This window comes from Thunnus thynnus, chromosome 18 (assembly GCF_963924715.1).
Source record: "Thunnus thynnus chromosome 18, fThuThy2.1, whole genome shotgun sequence".
Lineage (NCBI taxonomy): Eukaryota > Metazoa > Chordata > Actinopteri > Scombriformes > Scombridae > Thunnus > Thunnus thynnus.
The window spans coordinates 10,051,234-10,077,627 of record NC_089534.1 but is presented as its reverse complement, the minus strand read 5'-3'; the positions used below and the strand labels follow the sequence as shown (position 1 = coordinate 10,077,627).

Below are 26,394 nucleotides of genomic sequence, written 5' to 3'. Positions count from 1 at the left end.
TGTAATGTGAGGTGCACAAGTATGATGTAACCATTGCATACTACAAATATTAGGGAAGGAAATTAACTAATGATATTGAGTTTTAAATGTCATTTAACCGGGGGAGAAAATGTGCAAATGTAAATGAGCAGAGGAAGACGTGAAACTTTTGTAATAATGTGATGTAATTTTATGGTTTAGCAATGCAGTGTATGGAGCTACATTGTAGACTGGAGCGCCTAATGGTGACAACTAGCAATTAACTTGCCAGATTTGACTGACATCAAGTAACCCAATCAGAGCCTCAAATATCCCAAAAGTAAGCCAATTTTTAAAATTTCTTTCAGGAGAGAGATTTTAATAGTCCATCTGTCTATAAGCAGCATGGGGTCCGTCTCAGATATGAGACGGACCCCATGCAGCTTCATCAAACATACGGGTGATCTTGAACAGCTGGTGGCATTGTCAAACACATCGTTGCAATCACAGACGTCTAGTCCTGTCACAGAATCCCAACAGCTGAAATTAGCTCTTTTAATGTCAGATTATTGACTAACAAATCCTTCTTGGTTAATGATTTGATATCTGGAAAGAATTTGCATTGCATATTTTTTAGTTGAGACCTGGCTAAACAGCACTACTGGCATAGCAACGATGATAAAGGCTTGTCCTCCAAACCATAATTTCTATCAGTCAGTCAGACAAAACAGGAAAGGAGGAGGGATTGCATTTTCTCTACACAGTTTGTGTGTAATGACATTGACCTGGGTGAATTTATATCGTTTGAATATCTTCTGCTGGAACTCAAAGCAGAATTATCAGAACTTATCATTACATTATATCGCCCATCAAGACATTCATCACTATTTATAAAGAAATTCTTAGATTTGATCTCACTTGGTGTCACTAGATATGATGGGTTAATCCTGATTAGAGCCCTGAAAATTCATATTAATAAAAAGAATGACTCCGATGGAGCTTATAAATCTACTGGATAGCTTTGAACTCACCCAACATGTAAATGAAGCCACTCATCAGCATCAGATGTAGTCAAAACAAAAAGGTTAAACAGTGATAATGTTTCAGTATTTGAATTGCCTATTTCTGACCATCACTGTGTGTCTTTTGATGCCAATCTAACTTTAACAAAGACTAAAAGGGAATTTTTGGTTCAAAAGAGATTCCTAGATGGCGAAGCTGAAGCAAAGTTCTCTAATATTATGAGATCATTTGAGCCATACAGTTATGACTGTTCCTCAAATGACATGATTTATATACTGTTGCTCCACTATTATAAATACATCTCTTCAAACAGGAATCCTTCCAGACGCCTTCAAAAGAGCTGTTGTTAAACCTTTACTAAAGAAACCCATCCCTAGATGGTGATGTACTAACCAGCTATAGGCTGAAAATCAACATAATCAGTGACCTCAGACTAAACTGTGATGAAAGTAAGGTCTCAATTCTTATCGTCTTAGACCTAAGTGCAGCGTTTCATACGATTGACCATGATATCCTAATCAATCGTCTTGAAAAGTGTGTTGGTCTCTCTGACTGTGTGTTAAACTGGTTCAAAACACACATCAAAGGGAGAAAGTTTTACATCAGTCTTGGAGCTCGTGTGTCTGAGGAACATGACATCTGTTTTGGGGTCCCACAAGGGAGCTGCCTTGGTCCATTATTATTCTCACTATACATGCTGCCACTTGGTGACATCATCAGAGAGCACAGTGTATGTCTCCATAATTACGCGGATGACACACAACTGTACATCTCTGCTGAACCAAATGATGCTGCAGCAATAAACTCAATTACTACCTGTGGTCTGGCAATAAATAAATAGATAAGCAATAATTTCTTAACAAGGTTAAACAAGGACAAAACAAAAAAAAAAGAGAAATGCTGTTTAAATCTGAAGTTACAAGTCTTGGTGTTATTTTAGTTTCACATCTAAGCCTCAAGTCCCACATTAACAAGGTGACGAAAACATCAATTTTCCACTTAAGAAACATAACTAAAGTATGACCATTCATAAATCAAAAAGATGCTGAAAAACTGATCGTTTCAAGCTGACTTTATTACTGTAATGCACTTTTTTACTCTCCTCAGGAAAAATCTGATAATATACTGCACATAATGAAAGATGATGGATAATGATGGATAACATTTCATTAAATGTAAAAAGTTATCACTTACAGCACCAGCCCTTACAGTAACACCCTTTGGTGTGTCCAAACTTTTGACTGGTACTGTAAGTACAACAAGGAACTCATTCCATCCATTACATTACCATATTTGTTATTACAATGATCTCTGATGCTCAGATGAAAACATGAAAACTCTGAGGTGGTGACAGCTCTGGTTACAGTTTTTTTTATGGGGGTTGGTTAATGGTAAAATAGTAAATGGCAGCATTTATATAGCACTTTTATCCAAAGCACTTTGCGATGTTTTTACTGATGCTCACTCACCCGTTCACACACACTAACACACTATCGGGAGCAATTTGGGGTTCAGTATCTTACCCAAGGACACTTCAACATGCGAACAGGGAGAGTTGGAGACTGAACTGCTGACCTGATTAGTGGATGACCCGCTCTACCTCCTGAGCCACAGCTGCCCCACATGGTGGGCTGATGGCATATATTCTGCTTTATACCGTACTTATTAATAGCACAGATAAAACAAATATATAAATATGCATGTAAAGATTTAATACAATTATAGTAATTCTCTAATTAATTTTCAACACAGCAAATCCACTTGGTCTATATTTAATTTTATATAGTAGATCAGAAATCAGCTATTTTTAATAGGGAAAAAGCATTTTTCTACACAGTAGAAAGTCTACTGAGGCGTTCTACAGTAAAACTACCAATTATAAATTACATGTGGTACCCAATTATTCCAGCTGTGCTAAGATAAGCAATTTAATATTGAAGAGGTTGTGATGTGACTCACATGTGAGACGCCTACCAAGCAGGTTAATGTCATTTGTAAGGAAAAGGCCTTTTGCAAATTCCCAATTGATTTTTGGGCACTGACACATGACCTTTTTACAAATGCAAAACAGCATTTATCAGCGGTAGCCTAGGCCATGCTGAATCATTGATCCGGCTGCAACTGGCATGTCACAACATTTTAACTGCACTTAGCTCTACAAATCTCTTTAGTCATTGTTAATTCCACGGAGGGCTGTTCACCCTGGTCAACTGCAGGATCTCAAGAGTTTTATATCAAGGCACTACAAACATTAATATAAGTAATTTGTGGTAAATCTGACCTCTTTTAAGGTGTTTGTCCCTGTTGAAGTGAGCATGTTTTAAACTAGCAAGACAAAACAGATGGCTGCAACAGATTTGAGCCAGCAGCTGGGCATCACATGCCATTAGCTTTAAGCTGCCCCTCTTGCCACAGCACGGATCATAATTGTCTCACCCCATCTTGTACATGCAGATGTCTTCTTACTTCATCAAGAAGTCCCAGATATGGGGCTTAACCTTCTGCTTGTGTGTGTAAACGAGCTGGGTTTGTTGCTGCAGAGCTACTTTCCTGTAAGATCTTCTATATGTGTGTGTTCATACCTTTTGAGCACGGCTGTGCTGCTTGCACCCATATGCCTGATGATTAATACGTGCAGGTTGCAGTTTAAGCTCAACAAGCATGTCTTACCAACACAATACTTTGTTTTCACTGACTCATGTAACAATAGCTCCTCTGGTGGAGAACAGGCTATCGTCTACTTCCCACAAATGTGCCTCCCTAGTGCCGAGGCCCTTACAGAAGCAGGGGGTCATACTGAATAAAACACAGTGAAGTAAAAAAAAAAAAAAAAAAAAATGCAATTTCAGACAAAGACAACAAATACAAAGCAACAAACAAAGCAAGCACAGAGCCAGCATGTCAGCAGAACAAAGTGCTGAATAGGTTTTTTTTAACCACTTACTCATACACTTCCTTCTGTTCTGATGTTTCCTGATCTTAAATTGACAGGTTTTTAGTGTGAACATAAACTACAACTGTGTACATCATTTTTTATTAAGAAGTGGCTTTGTGGCTTCCTGTCATTTGGCGTGAGATTTGTTTGGGCAGCAAGAGAGAGAGAGAGGCAGAGCCTGAAAGTGGATATCTCTTGCCAAAAACAATATTGAGTCAACAGCACAAATTACCAAATTGTGAGCTCAAATAATTAATTTAAAAGCACAAATGATTTTTTTTTTCTCCATGACACTTCATGGGCTCTGTACAATGTTTGGTTTTTTTTTAACTTTTTCCTCTGATTTGTTGTTTCCAATGTGTCTTTTATGAGTCTGGGTCCTTGCCAAAATGATACATGGTAAAAACATGTATATGCATCAGCAGGGAAATCTACCGGCTCTTCCCTGAACCAGTATTCCCCCAACCCAAAGAGAGAAAAAAATGATTCGATACTTGCATCACAGTTTGGGGATAGGAGTTATTCTGAGACTTTAGTAATATTATATCATGATAAGGGACTTGGGGTCACATAATGGGAGCTGGGACAGACATTGGTCCTGGAAGAGGTGGAATCCATCTGAAGCTGCACCTCATGGATGAATGACCTGGGAAGATATGGTCCCACTGGCATAGATAGAAATGCATTTTCTCAAATCCAATCTCCTTGTCTGACATTATGTTTTGGGAGGAGGGAAGAGAAAGGGCAAGATGATGTGTTTCAAAGAAAAAGAAAGAAAAAAGGGTACAGTGTACACTTTAAAAATTAGGGTTCTGGTGATCATTAGGGGCTCCAAAAAATTAAGAAGTAGCAAGTAAACAGTCCTAAGAAGTATTTCTGAAAAAAAATTATATCAGGATAGCTCAGCAAGCAGTATGTATCGAAGAGTCTAAACAATGTGGTAGATTTATAAAAGTCCCAGCTATATGATGCAATTATTAAATCAATTTTTTGACATACTATCTAGTACTAGCTAAGTGAAATAGGACAGTAAAGTGAGTAAACTTTTTTTCCTATTACATACAAGATAGGACATTTTAAGAAAATGTTTTTGGTTCTCGGCAGTCAGCTTTATATGATAGTTACAGACAAACTTGTTAAAAAGTGTTTCTGGTTCTGATGATTCATCTATCTCTGAATAGGTGCTACACCTTTTTCATGTGTCTGCAGTTTCGCACCAAACTGTGGAAGGATATTCCTGTCTGTCATTCGGCACAGCCTCCTTCATTTGAAACGTGGCACGACTGAAATGGATTGGATATGCTTTCTGATAATATAGCCTGCAGCTCAAATTTTTACTTTTGCATATTTAAAAATCCCATCAGTTCTCATTTAACATTCGCTGAATATTTTATTAGATTGTGCTTTGTTCTTAGGATGAGATGGAGTCCAATCCAAATGTTTTGCTAGTATTAAAATAGTTTAAAGGATACCGCTGTTAAACTAGCATTAAGAAATTCTCTTTTATATTTTCTGCTCCATTGTTAACCAAATGTCATTCCAATTATATACACTATGAAGTTTATTTTACATTTGGTAGCCATAAATATGTGATCAGAGGGTTTCTGTTTTTCTTGTCATAAATAATTAAAACTTTTTTCAGTTAATTTACTCTTACTTTGACCATAATTTGTTCTCATAATTATTCTGTCAGCCTACCTTGTAATATCCTGTACAGTAAACCCATGGATCATGTTGGATATATTATACTTTCACAGGTAAACAATTGCATGGACATCACCTTTCACTGGATTTAAGCTACTTTACAACCCGTTACTGTCAAACCAGGGCTGTGGCTTGAACACTTTGTGACAGCCTGAAGGAAAGAAGCAAAGGAAAGAGAGGCGAAGCATCGCCATCGATTGATCCGCCGGTGTTTACTATCAGGACTGCTGCAGGGACTTGAAGGCTCTGAGATAGTGCAGATCTAGGATCCCATTAGGACACACACAGTCTGGTCTTCCCACATCACTCTCTCAGATCTACTGTTTCAGAGAGCATCAGGATGGCCTGGCGGTATCAGTCCCCTCAGCTCTCTCTCTCTCTCTCTTTCCCCTACCCAGTGCATCACTAAAACACCCTGCCTCCGGGTCTCTGCTAGCTCTCAGATGCCTGTGATCAGGTTAGCGACTGCGTTCAGACACCAAGGGTAAAGACATTTCTAGCCTTCATTCTTTAAAAAGATTTATTTTCAGGTGGATACAATGTTAAACCCCATGGACTTTTTTTATGACGCCTAATTCCTGAAATTAGATTTGTGAAAATCTTTATTAATTTTTACCATATTAACAAAGAACACTACTACATGCACATGCAAAGAAATGTCAGAAAAGTATTACAATACTGTGCTTCTCAACATTTTAACAAATCCAGTGTTGGACTGACGTCACTGTTAGATTGCATGGGGAATGTGACTGATCAGCGTTTTTAAAGTTTACCCACGACTCCTTGATTAGATTGAGTTTTGGGCTCTGACTTGGCCACTCATTTACATTAACGCTGGCAGGTCTCTTACAGATTGCATCAGGTCTTCTTCTATATTTTTCTGCACTCATTTTAACCTCTACCCTCACAAGCATCCCCACAACATGCTGCTGCTAGCACCATGCTTCATTATGGATGATAAGTTTTAGGACAATGTGCAAGCTAAAGTTTGGTCTCATCAGAGCCTTCTTCCATCTGACTTCAGAGTCTCCCTTGTGCATTCTGGCAAACTGTAGCCGAGTATCAAGTGAGTTTTTTTTAAAAGGGAGTGCCTTTCTCTTTTCTCTTTCTTCTTCCAATAAAGCTGCCACTGGTGAAGCATCTGGCAAACCGTTGTTGTATGCACAGTCTCTTCAATCTCGGCCTCTGAAGCTTGGAACTCCTTCAGAGTTTTCATACCTGTCTCAGTTGCCTCCCTCACTAGCCTCTTCCTTGCACGCTCACTCAGTTCTTGAGGATGGCAGATTGACAGCTGTGCCATACTCTTTCCTTTTCTTAATGATTGATTTAACTGTACTCCAACGGATGTTCAGTGACTTGGAAATTTTTACTTGTATCCATTCCCTGACTAGTGCTTTTCAACCACCTTTTTGTGCAGTTGCTTGGAGTCTTTTAAGTCATGTTGAAGATTTTGCCACAATACTGAATCATGAATGTTGGACCTTCCAGAGACAGGTGAATTTATGAGATTTTCCTCCCAAGAAAAACAAAAGCACCAGTTGTTTCAGCAAATGCTCAAGAACCACAATTGTTTTTGAGCTTTTTCATATTCAAATGACAAAGCCGTCTATCTTTCTTCCTAACAGTCAACATTGATTTCTCATTGTAACCATGACAACAAAGGTCCCCATAACCTAAACCAAATAGTTATTTTTATCCAAACCATGATATTCCCTAACCAAGTTGTATTTGTGCCTAAATCTAACCAAAGCTTAACCATAGTGTTGTCAGATCAGAAAATGGTTCTGTTTTTGAAACAGCTATGATGTCCTGTTGAAAGTAGGTAGGTTTTGTCCTGGAGGGCATGGACCAATGATGTATTTTGTTGATTAATTCGTACAAATTGTAGTGATTTATATTACAATCAATTGAAACCAGTTGACTATAAACAGGAAATGTCTAATTAACTAATTATGTGACTGTGAAGTTAAACCGGCAATTTGTTTGGCCACTTGGGGCGGCAGAAACAAGCTGTAAACACAACATAGACGTATCATTATCTTTTAAGTTGAGATGGTGAACTTATTAGCAAACACTAGCTTATTTACACATCCAGCATTTACAGAGGAACGTCATCATTCATTTGGAGTCGTGTTTCTGTCCACCTGGTGAATGTAAGTCTAATATTTACTCACTTTTAGCTCTGTCTTTGGTCTCCACCAACTCATGAGAGAAATATCTGGATCCTTAGCTGCTAAATGTTCCACTATGTTTACCAACTAACAATGTTATTATACAGCTATTGATTATAGCCACTTAAAATTCTCCTGCCAACACATTCCTAACTACTCTTCAAACTAGCAACTTTCCAATTATGAGTTTAAATTTCTAATTGCATACCTCTTCCACCAAACTCTTGGTTATACATCACTTCTCCTAAACATTTCCACTTTAAATTTAGAATAATGGGTTGCACTTTGTGTATAGATAACTCTGAAGTTGCAGCAGCGACGTTCAGGAGACAATTAGAGTTCAAGAACTCAATGTTCCACTAGACTGAGGACAAACAGACACTGAACCCAACACAATGCAAATGAGTCCAATTAACAGCAATATCACTGCACAAGGTCTGCCTCTCAAGCAATCAAGTAAGCAGAGTATTTAATGGATTTTGGCTGAGTTGCAGAACAGAGTATGCAAGTGTGAGTGAGAGCACTTATGAAAGCAGTGTGAAATACTTGCGCAGCATTTTATTTTTGCTATTATTTACAGCTATACAAAAAGCATCCTTGGCACCCACATTATTATTTTCTAGCATGCCATTGTGGTCATGGGAAATGTAGTTCACTACATGGAATAGCTCTCACTGTTCTTTTTCTATGGCTCCCATGCTGCTTTGTTTACCAGCATCAGCCCTCTTGACAGCACAAGCTAAGCCTCCCTCTTTCTCTGGGAAAGGGGAGGAGAAGTAGACAATAGGTGAAGCAGAGAGGAGGAAGAGAGGGAGGCTGGTTGCTGAGAGGGAGGCGAAGATCGAGTTGAGGATGTGACTGAACAGAAATGGTGAGAGAGGGAGAGAAGGGTGAAAAATAGGGAGGAAGCTGGTGGGGTGCAAAAAAGTTCTGAGAGGGGATATAGACAGAGGTGTGTGTCCTTGCGGCTTTTGAAGCAGGTTATGAAAGTAGGCCTTGAGTCCTGTGGAGTGTGTTCTTATATTACTGAGCTGAACAATAGGGGGCTCACGACCTCTCCTGCTGGGAAACACACAGTCTGACATGCGTCAGAACATCAAGCTATAACATAAACATGAGTGTATGTGAGCTTGTCTCTGTTTGCATTTGTCAAGTGTTCAAGTGTTGAGTGTTCAAGTATGCATTTGTGTGTCAATACATGTGTTTTTCTCTATCTTTTACTTGGGTTTCAGTGTGTATTTGCAATATGTCTGTGAGAGAATGTGTGCCTAGTCACAAACTTTGAGATAAATGCTTAAAAAAGTGAGGTAAAGAGAAACTTCTTCATTACAAAACTGTTCTCCTGTGTACCCGCAAGAACTACAAACCTTTGAGTTTGTGTTTTCATTCCCCGTGGGAATACTTTTCCATATGTGTCAGCATTTGTAACTAAACCTCCTGCCATCCAAATGATATCTACATGTAATTATCCCAAAACTCTGTTGGAAAAAGCTTCTCTGTGTTGCAGTTTGTTTGCCAAGAGCCCATTGGATCAAAGTGCCAAGTTGGCTGAACTACACAATAACACTAAATTAAACTGTATTTATCTGGGGAGCTTTCCAACTCAGCTCTCTCACCACCTTTCTGTTTCTCACACCTATTTTCCGCTTCCTCTTACTTTCATTTTCCTACAGACTTTCAGTATCTCTTTCGGTCCTCATCTTTTTCCCTCATCTCAATCTCTTCCATTTACATTCACTTTCCTGATATCACTCTGTGTGCCAACCTCTACACTCTCTTATATAAGCGTGTTCTGAGTTGAAGAGGAACGGCAGAGAGCTACACAGTATCTGACATATCAAAATTTATACAAACTGATTTTCTCCTCTCAGAAGAAAAATACAACCATTATTTTGATAGTAGAAAGTTTGGGAATTGCAAATGCGTTTCATATGTCACTCAGTGTCCATTCATCAACAACCTCACCTTTCTATTTATTTCTCCAGGTGGAGTTGTTGTTTTGAGAAGAGCTCATGGGTGATTGCAAATTGAAAAAAATGATCTAAAATAAAAACAGATTTGGTATTATAAAACACATTAAGCCGACATATTAAAGCTCATGCTTAAATTACCTCCTATCACAGCCACCTTCTTTTGCTCCCTAAGAGCAAAATGTAATGCATTCTCAGGCTGTCTTCCTGTTGTTTTTTTATACATAATGAAACCAATTTACAGGTAATTGCCTCCTCTCTGTGCCGCTGATTCGTCCAGTGCCTAGTAATGATAGTGCTGTGCATGGAGTGATAAACCACAGGGAAACACAGAGCGATGTGGTGTCGTATAGTGATTTAAGTTAAGAGGAAAGCAATTCTCTGGGGTGAATTCTAAGGACATGTAGCACATTACAACTTAACAAGCGTGAAGATGAAGCATACATGCATTATTTATTTGACGTGCATGTAGACAGAGAGACGTGACAAATGGAAAATCTACTTCTATGACTAATCCTCTATGCTCAACCAAGGTTACCCAGTGGTGACTATTGGCTCACATTTTCAACTGTTGCTTTTCCAAAATGTTGTGAGGTCTATTTTATGGAGCATAAAGTAATTGTCAACACCCAATCTACATTTGTTTTGTTTCATTTCACAGAATTTATGAGAATTTGTTTCAGTATACAACTACAAATTCAAAAGTTTTGTTTTTTTTTGGTTATCAAAGAGACCAATATTTTGTGGTTTCCTTGCACTGAATATATTTGACACTCAAAAAATACGGCAGAGAACAAAATGAACAAAGCTGGTCTCTGCAGGTGGCAGTAATTTATTTTGCCAGATACGTTTCAATAGAAAAGTAATTACTCCCTGGATTATTTTCAGTGGCAACGTTTCTTCTTTTTTGATTTTGTATTGTTGTATATTACTTTGTATTCACAGGGTTGTAGTCAGAGTGGATGGAAGGCATGCAAAGCACAGGCATTTTGAGACCAGAAATCCTGAGTCCTGCATGTAGTTTGGTCTAGGCAAAAAAAGCACTTTGGTTAAAGTTAGGGAAAGATCGATGTTTAGGTTAAATATTAATATATTCTACATGTCCTGCCTCGTACTTCAAGTCATCTCTGACTTTTTCAATATTCAACAGAGACCACAATCTTTTCCTGACCTTAACCAAGTGCTGTGAGTGCTTAAACATAACCATAAAAAACAATAATCATACTTCAGCTGCTATGAGTGGATATTTTAGGAAAACACACTGATGAATTACAGTAGTAGGGGTTACTGACATCATTTGCCTGAAGCACATTTATGTGAACGTGTATGTGTGTGAGCAGGGGCCGATTAGTTAGTATGATTGTGTGTGTGTGTGTTTGTGTGTGTGTACCACTGTTTTTTTTTTTTTTTTTACTTGTCTTATCGGTGTCAGAACAGCTCTACGCCCCCACCTCACACCATCCACCACCATGGCAACCAAACTAAATGCTTACCCCCTCCCATCTTGTCAGCACACACTCTACCCGTCCTCTCCACTCACACGTTCACCTCCTCACTCTCTCACCAAAATGTCCTAAATTAGCTCTGACCTTCTCTAATGAAAAGAGGAAACAACACTGTGGCTTATTACGGTAGCGAGGCTGTGAGCCTGTGAAATAGCATGCTGTTATTTACCAGCCCCCCAGTGGCAATTATGAGACGCACCCTGGAAGGCTTTCCAGCACTACTCCAGCTAGCAGGTGGTCCTTTTAGATACAACAGACACAAATGACAATGAAGTAAACAACCGCTATTCAGCTGCTCTTGCACTGATGTAAATTGCACTGCCAGTACACAGAACAATAAAGACCATATGTGAGGGGGAAGTTTATGCCTTGATATCAGTTCCCATGCTGATAAGGGTTTCTAAGTATGCCGAGTTTTAACATATATGAAACAAAACATATGTAGTCTGCAGGCTTGGAATTTCGTCGTTTTATGGTCAAGGCTATTTGGCCTACAGTGTCACAAAATTTTTGTGTGTCATAAAATCAAGGAGGTCAAATAAAGGAATGAAACTGAACAGCAGGAGGGTTGTTGTTGGGGCCAACAGAGTATTAAACAGAGTATTAACATGCAATAGTCTCTGTGTATGGGAGAGATAGAGTTAGAGTCTTTAATCTGACTCAGCTAAACGTCTGTGGGTCAGTGTCAAAGTTCAGTTTTGGCCCATATGGTCAAATGTTTGGTCTGTTTCTCAAGAGGCCAGCTGCCCACTATCTTGCCACCGCCTCCTTGCTCTCATATGCAACAGGGGCACAGCCCTGGGATTTAATTAAAAGGAGATGGTCAATGGTCAAGGCCTTCAGCCTTAAGCGCCAGTCTCCTTGCATTCGCTTCATTGTGGAAAACTGCTGCTCCACTTGAGATGGGGAAACGAGGAATACCAGGACGATCCTGATGGAGATGGAGTAAGTTGGGGTACTTGCTCTCTTTTTCAATCAGCACCCTCTGCCACAGCACAAGGAAGGCCTCCCTCTTGTGGTGCTATACAATGTCATTTTTGGCTTTCAACCACTCCCTCAGCTCACTGTCTCCATACTGTTCAATGGCATTGACGTTATCCTCAGCTGGCATGTGAACATGAACCAGGATCTGTGGAGAATGCAGAGAAACGCTGACTGATGCATGCAGTGATGATGTGTACTATTTCACTCCACTCCTTTGCTCCTCAAAGACACCAGTGCTGACTGTGTTGGTGAAGGCAGTGATGACAGGGTGCAGATAGGGACCAGGTTGTTGAGAAGCCTGGCGAGCCATGACCCTACTGCTCGTAGAGGAAAGGGACAGCTCATCTGCCTGGAAGTCAAGGGAGAGCTCTGTCAGGTCCGCTTGCAGATCCTGGTGCATGGCCATGTGAAGGATAAACTTGGATGATGTTAGTTGCTGCCAGTAAGCCTTGAGCTTCTGCTTATCTGGTCCAGAATCCTTCTGCCTTTCTAGAAGGTGCGCTACGATGCACCTGTAGTTGGAGGCAAGGGAGGATAAGGCCTCCCTCCTGTGGTCTATTGATCTTTGCCCTGAGAGTAAGTTGGCTTCATAACATAGTCTTCAAGAGCCTCTTCAATGGCCTTGAGCTCCTTCCATTTCTTAGTGGAATGATGGTACAGGGAGTAGAGGTGCATGAGCAGCTCATCGACCTGAGGGAAAAAAAACAACCAGAGTTATTATAGTTTTGTATTTTTCATTAGTTTTTAGTTAGCTTCAAGAGTGGGTTTGCTCGTTTGAGTCTAGTTTTTGTTTAAAAATGTTAATTTTTAGTTTATTTTTTATTAGTTTCAGTATTAGTTTTAGTTTTTTATTATAATATGGGGGTATTGAAGCAAGCAAGATTGAAGAAGTTCAGAATAGGTATTATAGTACAAACATACGAGGCAATTGACTCACAGTCATTTAGACATCCAAGTCTCAATAAACATGCACCAATGCTTCCTCATGCTTGTTATATTGACAAATTTGACCAAATTAACAAAGACTTAAACATTTTCTGTATATTTTTATTTTATTTTAATTAGTTTTGTATGTACACAATATCATTTCAGTTAGTTTTTATTTTTTTCTAAAGTCTAGTTTTTATTTTTATTTCAGTTAACCAAAATGTTTTTTCACACCTAGTTTTAGTTTTTAGTTTAGTTTTAGTTCATTATAATAACCTTAGTATAAACAATAGCATACAAGTAGAACATGAACAGGCAGCAAAAGCTTGCTACAAACCTTTTTGTGCTCAACAGAAGGAAGCAGCACAATTGCCCAAAATTAAAGCCATGAGCAGCAACGAGCAGGTTTCAGGCTTCATAAAGGTGAGCAAAGTCACTTCAGCTAGTTTAATTCTGTTTAAAGAAGAAGTGAGAACAAGCACATACTTGTTTGATCATTACAGTGCATGCAGCATTTAATAACTGCGTACACAAAGTTCTGCCATTCATCCCAGCTTCACCGGATTTGAACGAAACTCAGTGGGTATATTTAGGAGATAGTACAGGATGTCTCCAGTGAGTTTAGTCAGGATTGCTCAAAGGCATCTTGAGTTATGAGCAAATATGTGATAGGCCACACCCACTTGCACCGATCAATATACCAGTTACTGGGCCAAGTTTCAAGGTTTTTGCTCACTCCAGCTCACAGCAATTTCTAACCCCTTCAGGGTTTGAACCGTAATTATGTAAATGTATGTGTGTGAAATATATATCTTTAAAACCATCTTTCAGGCACAGTTCAAGCATTATCATCCATGAAGCTGACTGCTGCTGGAGTAGAGTAAGGATACTGTTGCTTTTCCCAAAATTGACAAACGTGCCATCACCTGCTGTTGCAGTCAAACAGTTACTGAGGTCCAGATGGTTCTCCTCACACTTTTCTGTAATGGCCCTCAGTATCTCCTCAGCAGGAGTCTGGTTCTGCAATACTGAAAAACAAAAACAAAAAATACACAAAAAAACCCCCCAAATATTATTTATTTACATAAAGTTATTTAAATACTTTCACATGGACTGACAGCTCTTATTGTCTTCAACTGAAATGGGAATTGACCACACAAATACGAAAGCCTTTCTGATTGATTGATATCAATGCTGACCACTAAGGGAGCAGTAGAATGGCTCATGTTTTACCAGGGCATGAAGATGGTCTCTAATGGTCCTTGCAAGGTGCTCTGTGAAGATGCAACAGGCCTTTGAGTTGTGATATGTCACCCCCAGTTCCACACCATGCTTCCTTTCCACTGACACTAAGGTTTTAAACAGGCTGAAAGGCTTCTCACAGCAGGCCACAGCATATGCTATGTCACATAGCCTACACATCTTGTCTTTGGTCTTATCATGTAGCTTTTGTGGATTTGGTCTCAGACATGGCAGCTGCTGGAGCTGTGAAAACCTGACATGCTGAAACATAGGTTTTGGACTTGTTGTGTATATTGGCAGTGTCTTTTTTTTAACATTTGTAGTGCCTGAAAGATATAGTTCAGTGCTGCAGTTTTTCTTGACCTGTGTGCAAAGGGCCCTTTCCCTGACTCCTTTTATAGTACATATGCTACACCAGACTTCGGTAATGACGCTGCTTTCTTTTTCATAGCAGAGCCTGTCATATCCCCAGGAGTCCACAGTATGGGCTGTTGCTGTCCTGGTTTTGGATGGGGCTTTTGATGTCAGTGGCACTGGCTCATCTAATGGTGTCACAGCCGGGATTATCAGTTGGCCTGCCTGGGTTCCTGTCTGTGCCTCTCATTGTGTCTCTCCCTGTGTTTCTTGTTGTGTCTCCGTACTCCAGCTGCGCCTCTCGTTGCGTCTCTCCCTGTGCATCTACTGTCTCTCCTTGTGGCTCTTGTTGTCTCTCCGCCTGTGCCTCTTGTCTCTTTCCCTGTATGTCTCTGTGTGACTCTTAGTGTCTCTCCCATTGTTCCTCTCAGTCCTTGTGCATATCCTTGAGCCTGACTGGCCTTACTCTGACTGCAAAGCATTAAGGTATATATAAATCAATGGCATTGTCTGGCTTAGTGATATTCTGTATCAACCTAAAGAATACTATATTGGTTTGTAATACAGTAAGCTCATTCACTCATGCACTCTCTCTCTCTCACACACACACAGGCACACATACACACTCTGAGAGGGAATTTAGCTAGGCTATCTGCAAGCTATCTGCAACCTAGAATATAGGGTGTCTTGCTCAGCTAGCTTGGACATGTTGCTTGTATTTACGTAGGTTACTCTCCATTTACATGAAAAAGTAAAAAACAGAAACCAGTTGGAAAGTTTTAGTGGTACTTTAGGTGACTTCCTGTATTTTATTATTGGAGTAGGGTGCTAGAAAAGGAGTTATATTAAATTTTCTGCAGGGCACATCACACGACCTACTCAGTTATCTGCTTGCTAGCGCCAAAATGATTAGTCAATTAACTGATTGGTAGATTGAGAGAATTGTCAATTTTGATATTTGACAAATCTATTAAGTCAACTGTCAATCAAAATGGCCAAATATTCTTGCTACATTTCCAGGTTTTCTATCATCATCGATTAAATATCTTTGGGGGTTTTGGACATTTAAAGACATTGATTTGAATAAATCACTGAGGATTCTGGGAAATGTGGTAATTTTTTCACTATTTTCTGACATTTTATAGACTTTATAAACGATTAATCTAAAAAAGAAATGACACATTAATTGATCATTTTAATCAATAAATTGGGCATGTTGTAGTAGTACATTAGAACAGTTAAGTCACACAGATGGATTATTATGCGCCACACAAGCGCCACGGGTGGGACGGGTCTTAGGGATTTAGCGCAACCTAGATGCTAAACAGCCTTTCTAAAACTCTACCCTTCCAGTTTTAGACAGATACTTTTTAAAATGCTGCTCTATCACCTTTGAAATATAATCCTTATTTTTAGTATTTGGCCTCTTAATTAAGGTCAAGTGCCCTCTGCTCTCTATAAATTCATTAATTCTATGAAATTAAAAATGACAATCGAAGGTTGGTTGTTCATTTTCCTCCTTTTTTCCTGTGACTGATTTCATGAATCTTATTCGGTCAGTTAATTAGTTTTAATGGGTAATGTGTGTTGAAATCGTCCCAGTTTAGGGGCCTTGCATTAGTTTTGTTTGTTTTTCACCCCCAGTTAAATTTATATAAAGAGGTCTGTGGTCTGTTGAAGCCATTGTTGTGAACTGACTCCTAGCTCTTTCCCAGCCTCTGTGCCCTTCTCTGCTCGTACTTAACCGCCTCTTCTGGCAAATCTTAAGAGTCCTTTTTGACAAGCACTTCCAAAACTGCTCACGTGCCTCTGGTCAATACTGAGAGTTTTGATCATTTTAATTGCCCTTTTGACTGCTCTTGATGGCACTCTTCCTTTGAAGAAAAAAAGCCCTGCCACTTGAAAACACTCCAGCTAGTCTTACTCACTTGTCTCCTGCAAGAATAAAAGCTCATCTCCCAGCTGTTATTTTATTCAAGGTTTTTGAAAGGATTTGATATATGATTTACAAGTGAAAGTAATGATTGTTGGGAAATACCAAACTCTCTTGGAGCACTTGACAGCACAAAACCATTCTCCTTAGACTTACCAAAGACCTTTCATGAGCAGCAGGCTCCCTTTGTAGATCTCAGTGCAGCATTTGGCAGTGTAGACCTTACAGTATTGTAATAAATAGTTTAAAGAATAGCTTAGTGACAGAGACATGTCATACCCTCTAAGCTCTCTAGCTGCAGCAAATTGCTATCAATAATCACAGGTAACTACAGTGACTCCAAGCAGACATTACATGTGGGTTCCTATAGGTATGAATTCATCATTTATTTATATATTCATGCGTATATCTAGTGATATAAACCATGACACGTATTGTGTAGCATTATACCTATTGTGGCTCAAGCAACTAATTGGAATGGACCAAATAGACAGACAGATAGATACACTGTGTGCACAATTATTAGGCAAGTGAGTATTTTGACCATATCATCATTTTTATGCATATTTTCCAACTCCAAGCTGTATAAACATGAATGCTTATTGGATTTAAGCATATCAGGTGATGTGTATTTGTGTAATGAGGGAGGGTGTGGCCTAAGGAGATCAACACCCTATATCAAGGTGTGCATAATTATTAGGCAGCTTCTTTTCCTCAAGCAAAATGGGCCAAAAAAAAGAGATTTAACTGACTCTGAAAAGTCAAAAATTGTAAAAAGTCTTTCAGAGGGATGCAGCCCTCGTGAAATTGGGGCGTGATCATAAAACCATCAAACGTTTTGTTGCAAATAGTCAACAGGGTCGCAAGAAACTGCCAAAGATTTGAGAAGAATCAAACGTGCAGCTACCAGGAACCCGTTATCCTCCAGTGCTGTCATATTCCAGAGCTGCAACCTACCTGGAGTGCCGAGAAGTACAAGGTGTTCAGTGCTCAGAGACATGGCCAAGGTAAGGAGGGCTGAAACCCGACCACCTCTGAACAAGACACATAAGTTGAAATGTCAAGACTGGGCCAAGAAATATCTGAAGACAGATTTTTCAAAGGTTTTATGGACTGATGAAATGAGAATGACTCTTGACAGACCAGATGGATGGGCCCGTGGCTGGATCAGTAACGGGCACAAAGCTCTAATTCGACGCCAGCAAGGTGGAGGTGGGGTACTGGTATGGACTGGCATTATTAAAGATAAGCTAGTTTGACCTTTTCAGGTTGAAGATGGACTCAAAATCAACTCCCAAACCTACTGCCAGTTTTTAGGAGACACTTTCTTCAAGCAGTGGTACCGTAAAAAGTCTGCATCTTTCAAGAAGATCATGATTTTTTATGCAGGACAATGCTCCATCACATGCATCGAAGTACTCCACTGCGTGGCTAGCCAGTAAAGGCCTTAAAAATGAAAGAATAATGACATGGCCCCCTTCCTCACCTGACGTAAACCCTATTGAGAACCTGTGGGCCCTTCTTAAACAGGAGATTTACAGTGAAGGAAAACAGTACACCTCTCTGAACAGTGTCTGGGAGGCTGTGGTTGCGGCTGCACAAAATGTTTATCATCAACAGATCAAGAAACTGACATGAATGGAAGTCTTGTGACTGTTATTGAAAAGAAGGGTGGCTATATTGGTCACTGATTTTTTTTTTTTTTTTGAAATGTCAGAAATGTTTATTTGTAAATTTTGAGTTGTTTGTTTATTATTCTCACTTTAACAGATGAAAATAAACAAGTGAGATGGGAATTTTTTTTTTTATTTAGTTGCATAGTAATTCTGCACACTAATAGTTGCCCAATAATTGTGCACACATAGATATTCTCCTAAGAAAGCCAAAACCTCACTTTTACTTTCTTAAATATTCAGGTTTGAGGGTTTATTATCATTATAGATTGACCAAGACTACTGTAGTTGTTGTTGTAATTGTGCACACAGTATAGATAGATAGATAGATAGATAGATAGATAGATAGATAGATAGATAGATAGATAAAGACAGGTACATATACTTTATTGATCCCAAACTGGGAAATTCTTGAATTACAGTAGGGGTTTCTGGAACAACTTCACCCACTTCCAAGGTGCACGGAGAAGGGAAAGAAGTCTTAAGAGATCAGAACTCCACAAACACTTGTAGTATAAAAAACAACTTCATTGTTTGACCGACGTGTTTCGGCTTGTGGCCTTCATCACTCTCTCACTCACTTCATCACTCACATTCCAAGTGTTTGCTGTGCAATTTACATGTGTGCTTGACTGCACATTAGACTGTGTAATTTCTTGTGTAATTTCACAGTCAGTGCTCCCCTGGGCCTAGTTTGCACCTCACGCTCTCAAGGTTTCTTGCCACTCACCTGCTTTTCACACATTTTTGTTTGGCCTTGTGAACCTTAAGTCTCTGCTGACCCTGATGAAGGCCACAAGCTGAAACGCGTCAGTTGAACAGTAAAGTTGTTTATACGACAAGTGTTGCTGGGGTTTTGATCTCTTTAAAATTCTTGTATTACAGCAGCAGGTTCTCCAGGCATTGCACGGGACAATAAATACACAGTAAATATATGTATCAACACTAGAAGAGAGAAATATATATATAAAAACAAAAAATACACAATACAATATAGACACAATATAAAGAGTATACTAGAATACACTATAAATACAATAAAATTCACCGTGAGCAAAGTTGTTGAGGGAGCAAAACAAGAGTAAAGTTTGGTTGAGACAGAAACTATTAAGCTGAGAGTTCTCTGTTAGACGGTGAGGTGTTGTAGAGAGTTATTGCTTTGGGCAGGAAAGATTTCCTGTAGCGGTCCTTGTGACAGTGAAGCTGAACCAGTCTGTTAAAGAAAGTACTCAACTGTCTGTTGAGTAGGTGGTGGAGAGGGTGGTCAGAATTTTATCCATAATAGATAACAGTTTGTTCAGTGTCCACCTCTCCACCACAACTTCAAAGGTGTCTGGTTTGCAGTCAGTTACACAGCCGGCCTTCATAATCAGTTTATTAAGTCTGCTGGTGTCGCCGGCTCCATTGCTGCTCCCCCCCGGCAGACTACAGCAAAGTACTGTGCACTGGTCCAACATCTTACTGCACATGTTGAACGATCTCAGCTTCCTCAGGAAATAAATAATAACATTGTCTTCAGTGTTCACATTGATTTCTTTAATTTTTTTCTTCCTTTAATCTCTTTCTTATTATATGACTGAATGAACATGATGTACATGTTCTTTATCATTATGTAGGTGTTTGATTGCACCTACTGCAGATGTTGGTGCTTATTGTGGAATACTGTTATTTCCTAACCTGACTTTCTTGAGTGGAGAATCCATCTAATTCCTGTGTGCAGAAAGATCTCCTATCATTGGCCTCAACCCAAGGACATAAACAGGCCAAGACTTATTTATCAGGTATATTCTTGACAAGAAAATAAACAGTAGTGCTTCTGTTTTTGGAGAATATTAAATAATGCGTATGTAATTTGTTCTTAAGCTCGCTTTGATGTTCTACTTTTGTTTCTTTCTTTGTTCCTTTTGATTTTACCTATTTTATTCATTCAAACTGTGACCTAACAATTATAATTTCTTCATATACTGTCTGAAATTAAAATAAACAGGGTTGTAAAACAACAATCTACAGTATGAATCCAGTGATTTCTGAAAAAACTGCCAAAAGGATTTAGTTGGAGGACATTTCAGGTTGGTCACTGTGCCATGCCTGATCCTGGATTTGAGAAACCCTATATTCTGGAAACCAAACAAACCTGGGGTCAGATGCATAAACGATTTGTACACACAAAAACATGCATACGCCATTTCCTGCACATAAACTGGTATATAGAAACACAGAATGTGTGGTGAGTAAAACATTGTTTGTTTTGGTTGACAACCAGCTACACTGATTGTGTGATTTTTGCATTTACACAGAGATCTGTAAAATGCCAAATCAAAGACACATTTAGAAAGGTAATGTTGATTAATCATTTTTGTATGATTCATTTTATCATTCTTTTAATTTACATAGGAATTTGTTGGTAATATTCTTTTTATTTTATCTTAGAAGTGTCACACCTTGCAAATAAATTTACTTATTTTAGTTTTTAATTAAAATTCTGTCAGCCTACAAATATATTTATCAATAGTCTACATTAAATTTAATTATTGAACTGCTATTTTAAATGAATAGACTACGGAGATAGTTGCACTGAGTGGACTGAACAGTATGAAATAGGAAGTCAAGAGATTGCCTTTTACCAGCATCCACAATGAGTGTTTCCCTCCTGGCAATATCCATCTCTATCAAAGGTAATATTGTCTATCTGAATTGCTTCCAAACAATTACAGAAGAGGGTATGAAAGAAAGTGTCCTCACTGCTCAACGTTATGGAGGCGATATAGACATTTCAGTGAATGTAATGCCACACCAACACCCTGACTGTAACCTCTTGACCCATACTTCAGGGTTTGCTTTTTTTTTTTCTCCTTCTTTTTATTGGTAATGTCCAAGCCTCGTTCCCAGGGGTCGGGGAATAGCCTCAATGACCCATCAGATAAGAGTCAATCCTGCAGTGACAGAGCAAAAAGAAAATATGCCTGTGAGCTAACAAAATGAGTACATTTCATCTGCACTCTCTTGCTCTTTTTCGATCTCCTTTATCTCTAATTCAGATCACCCAACAGCTTAAAATACTGAGGTATTTTCTGACCTCTAGAGCCCACACTAATCCGCAGTGAATAGCCCAAAGAACTAGAGTTGTGAAACCCATATACAGAAATGATTTAATACACAGAGGAATGAGAGGCGAAAACATCTAACATGCAAGGTTTGATAAGTGAGAATTTTTATTAATTAGGTAAGGACTTGGGAGGACTGTAATGCGATAACATGTATATTTCCTGGTACGCTCAAGAAGACTGGATTGATACTGAACATGTGCGAGAACCCACGCATAACAAGATAAAGTAAGAACAGGTGTCAAACAGGGCAAATTCTGTCCATCAGTCATTGAAGACTTAGCCAAAAAAAGAACATCACACACTGATTACACTCAGTCATGTTTTCTCTCTGCCTGCCTCTGCTATTATTTGTGTCCTGCAATATCATTTGTTCTTGTTGGATATCTGCCATCAACACACAGAGTAATGAACGCATGTATAGTAGGTGGACTTCTTGGAGCTATGTGTTCTTTTCTTGAGCTAAAATTACGCCTCCCCCGAAGATACTGTACACGTAAACATGTCTTTGAACAAAATGAGTACATTTCATCTGCACTCTCTTGCTCTTTTTTGATCTCCTTTATCTCTAATTCAGATCACCCAACAGTTTAAAATACTGAGGTATTTTCTGACCTCTAGAGCCCACACTAATCCACAGTGAATAGCCCAAAGAACTAGAGTTGTGAAACCCATATACAGAAATGATTTAATACACAGAGGAATGAGAGGCGAAAACATCTAACATGCAAGGTTTGATAAGTGAGAATTTTTATTAATTAGGTAAGGACTTGGGAGGACTGTAATGCGATAACATGTATATTTCCTGGTACGCTCAAGAAGACTGGATTGATACTGAACATGTGCGAGAACCCACGCATAACAAGATAAAGTAAGAACAGGTGTCAAACAGGGCAAATTCTGTCCATCAGTCATTGAAGACTTAGCCAAAAAAAGAACATCACACACTGATTACACTCAGTCATGTTTTCTCTCTGCCTGTCTCTGCTATTATTTGTGTCCTGCAATATCATATGTTCTTGTTGGATATCTGCCATCGAGACACAGAGTAATGAACGCATGTATAGTAGGTGGTCTTCTTGGAGCTATGTGTTCTTTTCTTGAGCTAAAATTACGCCTCCCCCGAAGATACTGTACACGTAAACATGTCTTTGAACAAAATGAGTACATTTCATCTGCACTCTCTTGCTCTTTTTCGATCTCCTTTATCTCTAATTCAGATCACCCAACAGTTTAAAATACTGAGGTATTTTCTGACCTCTAGAGCCCACACTAATCCACAGTGAATAGCCCAAAGAACTAGAGTTGTGAAACCCATATACAGAAATGATTTAATACACAGAGGAATGAGAGGCGAAAACATCTAACATGCAAGGTTTGATAAGTGAGAATTTTTATTAATTAGGTAAGGACTTGGGAGGACTGTAATGCGATAACATGTATATTTCCTGGTACGCTCAAGAAGACTGGATTGATACTGAACATGTGCGAGAACCCACGCATAACAAGATAAAGTAAGAACAGGTGTCAAACAGGGCAAATTCTGTCCATCAGTCATTGAAGACTTAGCCAAAAAAAGACCATCACACACTGATTACACTCAGTCATGTTTTCTCTCTGCCTGCCTCTGCTATTATTTGTGTCCTGCAATATCATATGTTCTTGTTGGATATCTGCCATCGAGACACAGAGTAATGAACGCATGTATAGTAGGTGGTCTTCTTGGAGCTATGTGTTCTTTTCTTGAGCTAAAATTATTCCTCCCCCGAAGATACTGTACATGTACACATGTCTTTGAACACATATGTTGCAAGTCTGCACATCCTCCAACCCTCAGAAATGTGTCATGTGGACCTGCGCGTCTGCAAATTGACTGGTTGATTCATTTCCCAGAGGTGGGTCCAAAGCGGAGACTAAAATAAACGTATTAACATACAAGTGTAAGAAACAGCCACACAAATGCCTATTAGCAACCCCCTTGCATGTTAACATGAGGTCATAGCAAGGATTCAATTTAAGAAAACAAGCAGTAGTCAAATGCACGTCTGCACTGATGCAAGCAGGTTCTGACATTAGTGCAAATCTAATAATGAGACAATAGGTTGACAATTTATTCAAAAGACGCATTTGTACTATTGATTCCTCTTTTGAGGAGCAGTTTATAGTCTGACAGAGGAAGTTAAATCAAAGTGGATGACGCAACAAGCAAATAAGCTACAATACCTTCCTGTATTTGTGTTCCCTAAAAGGTCAACACTGTCAAGATGACTTGCTAATGGTCAATAGCCAAAGTCGAACTTGATGAAATGATTTTGCCACAAAATTTCACACAGAACTATATGACATAGACAAGTTATCATCACAAAAAACATCCTCAAAACCCACTGGCATCATGGAAAACAATAGTGACTGAGTTATATCCTTCCACATGCTTGATATTCTACATTTATTTGATACCAGTACATTGTAGTATGGACACCATATGTTGTATACAGTAGGGGGTCAGGTGTCTGAATAGACACAACTTTCCCCCTTTGATACGAGAGATGAATTAGTATCCGACAGTGTATGATCGTCACACAGCAATTTATTATCTCCAACTGGTCTGCTAGAGTGCTCACTGGAATGCTAGCAGTGACATCCACCTGCCTGTCCGCTTGTTTTTAATCTCCTCTGACAGTGAGAGACACTCAGGGAAGTGACAGCTCTCACAGTGTGGCGATTCAGCCACATACAACAGGAGAGACACACTTGAAGGAGCGCCTATCAATCCCAGAAGCTGTACATCCAGTGTCAGCTCGCAGATATCCACCTTGCAAAAGTTCTAACTCACCATCCATTTATGAGTTCAAATTTAACATAATATCAAATGGCTTAAACAGTCTTTAATTAATGTCTGTCTGTCCTCCTTACATTATCCAAATGTGTGCACCCCCTCCTTTTTCTCCCACTACAGGCACTGCAGCAGCCAATTATCTGCCCTTACTCAAATTCAGCTGGGATGCTAAGTGACACGAGTCAATGCAGACTGTGCCATCAAGACTACCTACATGTCCACTAGTCTTGACACATCACTGCCAAATTGACAGGTAGGCCTCTCTCACAGAATGAGAGTAATGACAAGTTGCTTTTATATGGCCGCAGTGGTACACCACAAACACCAGCGACCACATGTTTTTTCATGGTTACTAGGCAGGATCACATGATTGAGGCTATCATGTATCATTTTATCTTCTGTAAAAGTGGAGCCATTTGCACTACATTTACTGAATCACCGGCAGTCCTCGGGGTTAGTGGCCTGTATTAAAATTTCAGTTTGACATCTTCCTCCATTTATTCCATACAAGTGCCCATTTAGCTGTTTTTCATGTCACAGCGGCCTGACTTCCAATTAACAATCATCCAAATGATTTTTACGAGACCACATGGTCAACCTCAGTTTGGCTTTTTCCATCACATGCTGGAAAGATTGTGGGTTCCCAGAAAATTTAACTGGCCACTAGTCTGTGAGTTTCAAGCTACAGTACATGTGTGATGGAGGATTTTCTGCACCAAAAGCTATGTGTCTAAGGAAGGGAACTTTCTGCTTTCTACATCACAAGCTCTAATGGTGGTCTAGTGCACTTGGCATTAATTTGTTGTAAAAGCATGCAGCACTATAAAATCCAATATATGCAAAATAGGGAAGCTTTATTTGCTTGTATAATATAGTGCATACACACAGAAACACAGTGTGTGTGCAAAAACGCACACTAATTTGCACAAGCATAAAAATCTGTGCACAATCACAAGACACACATACACACCCTGCTGATAATAACTGTTGACCAACTGACTCGTGTACAAATGCACATCACCCCACACTCAAATGCCCCCTCTCGTACACACACCCGCACAATTGTCATACACACAAATACATCTAATTAATATGCAAAGTATGTACTGCAGTAAAACACTGGGGTTGAGCTAATCAAATGGTAATGATTTTCCCCAGCAAAACTAATTATAAATTCTTCAACTCCAGTCATTCAATAACATAGCCATTAAATCATAATAGCAGAAGCCTATTGATATTTTCCTCACATAAGGAGCAACATGCTCTCTCATAAGAGATGAAGCTTTGAAGCTGGTCTTTGAGGTTGAACTTCAAAGAAAGCATAGGGGCTAAATGATGAAGGTGGGGAGTTGAGAAGAGGACTCCAGCAGGGCAAAAACACTGAGACATGGTTGCAAATACGTATACAAACATATAAACATTCATATAGTGTTCATTTAAATATATCAAATGCACAAAACACTACATAAATGTATAAGTGAAATACAGAGCACAGTTTGAGGCCGTAGTCACACAGACACACACTGGTAGTTAAATTATATCCAAGATATTTTTTTAAAGCAGCTGTCATGCATCTCTGCACATTGTACAGTTCAAATATGAGTTAGATTTTCAAAGTGATAGGCCGGAATTTGGCCTATCCAAAATTTATCATTTGACTAAAGCCAGCATAATCAAGTCAATGACTAGCTGAAGAACTAGAGTTCTACTTTTTTCCAAAAACTATGAAAAGCACATAAAACAATGAAAAAACAAAAAGAGAATGAACATGAATGAACATGTTAATTGTAACCAAGACACATGTCCCCTAAATGCAGAAATATGGATCTTCTATGTGTTCTATGTGTTTTTGACAACAATAGGTTTACATAACACAGACATATGCTGCATCAGGCTGCATAGACAATACTTGTAATGTGATTTTGTTCAAAAGTTAGTGGCCAAAAATTGTCTCAACTGTGGTGTGATGGTGGGACTATGTGGAGTATTATAAATTTAGTGTTATATTGTGGGTTTTTGACTATAGTTCACAATCATTTACGCACTAAAACTGACCAGACATATACAAACTATAT

General features: G+C 39.0%; 1 long non-coding RNA gene across 3 annotated transcripts in view; it reads left to right on the top strand.

The window, feature by feature from the left end:
* The window catches only part of LOC137169493 (uncharacterized), a 58,503-nt gene that overhangs the window by 15,282 nt on the left and 16,827 nt on the right, over positions 1-26,394 (top strand). For all 3 annotated transcript variants that reach the window (XR_010924469.1, XR_010924468.1, XR_010924467.1), the window contains exon 2: positions 24,440-24,572. This is a non-coding gene — a long non-coding RNA (uncharacterized lncRNA). The remainder of the gene's footprint in view (positions 1-24,439; positions 24,573-26,394) is intronic.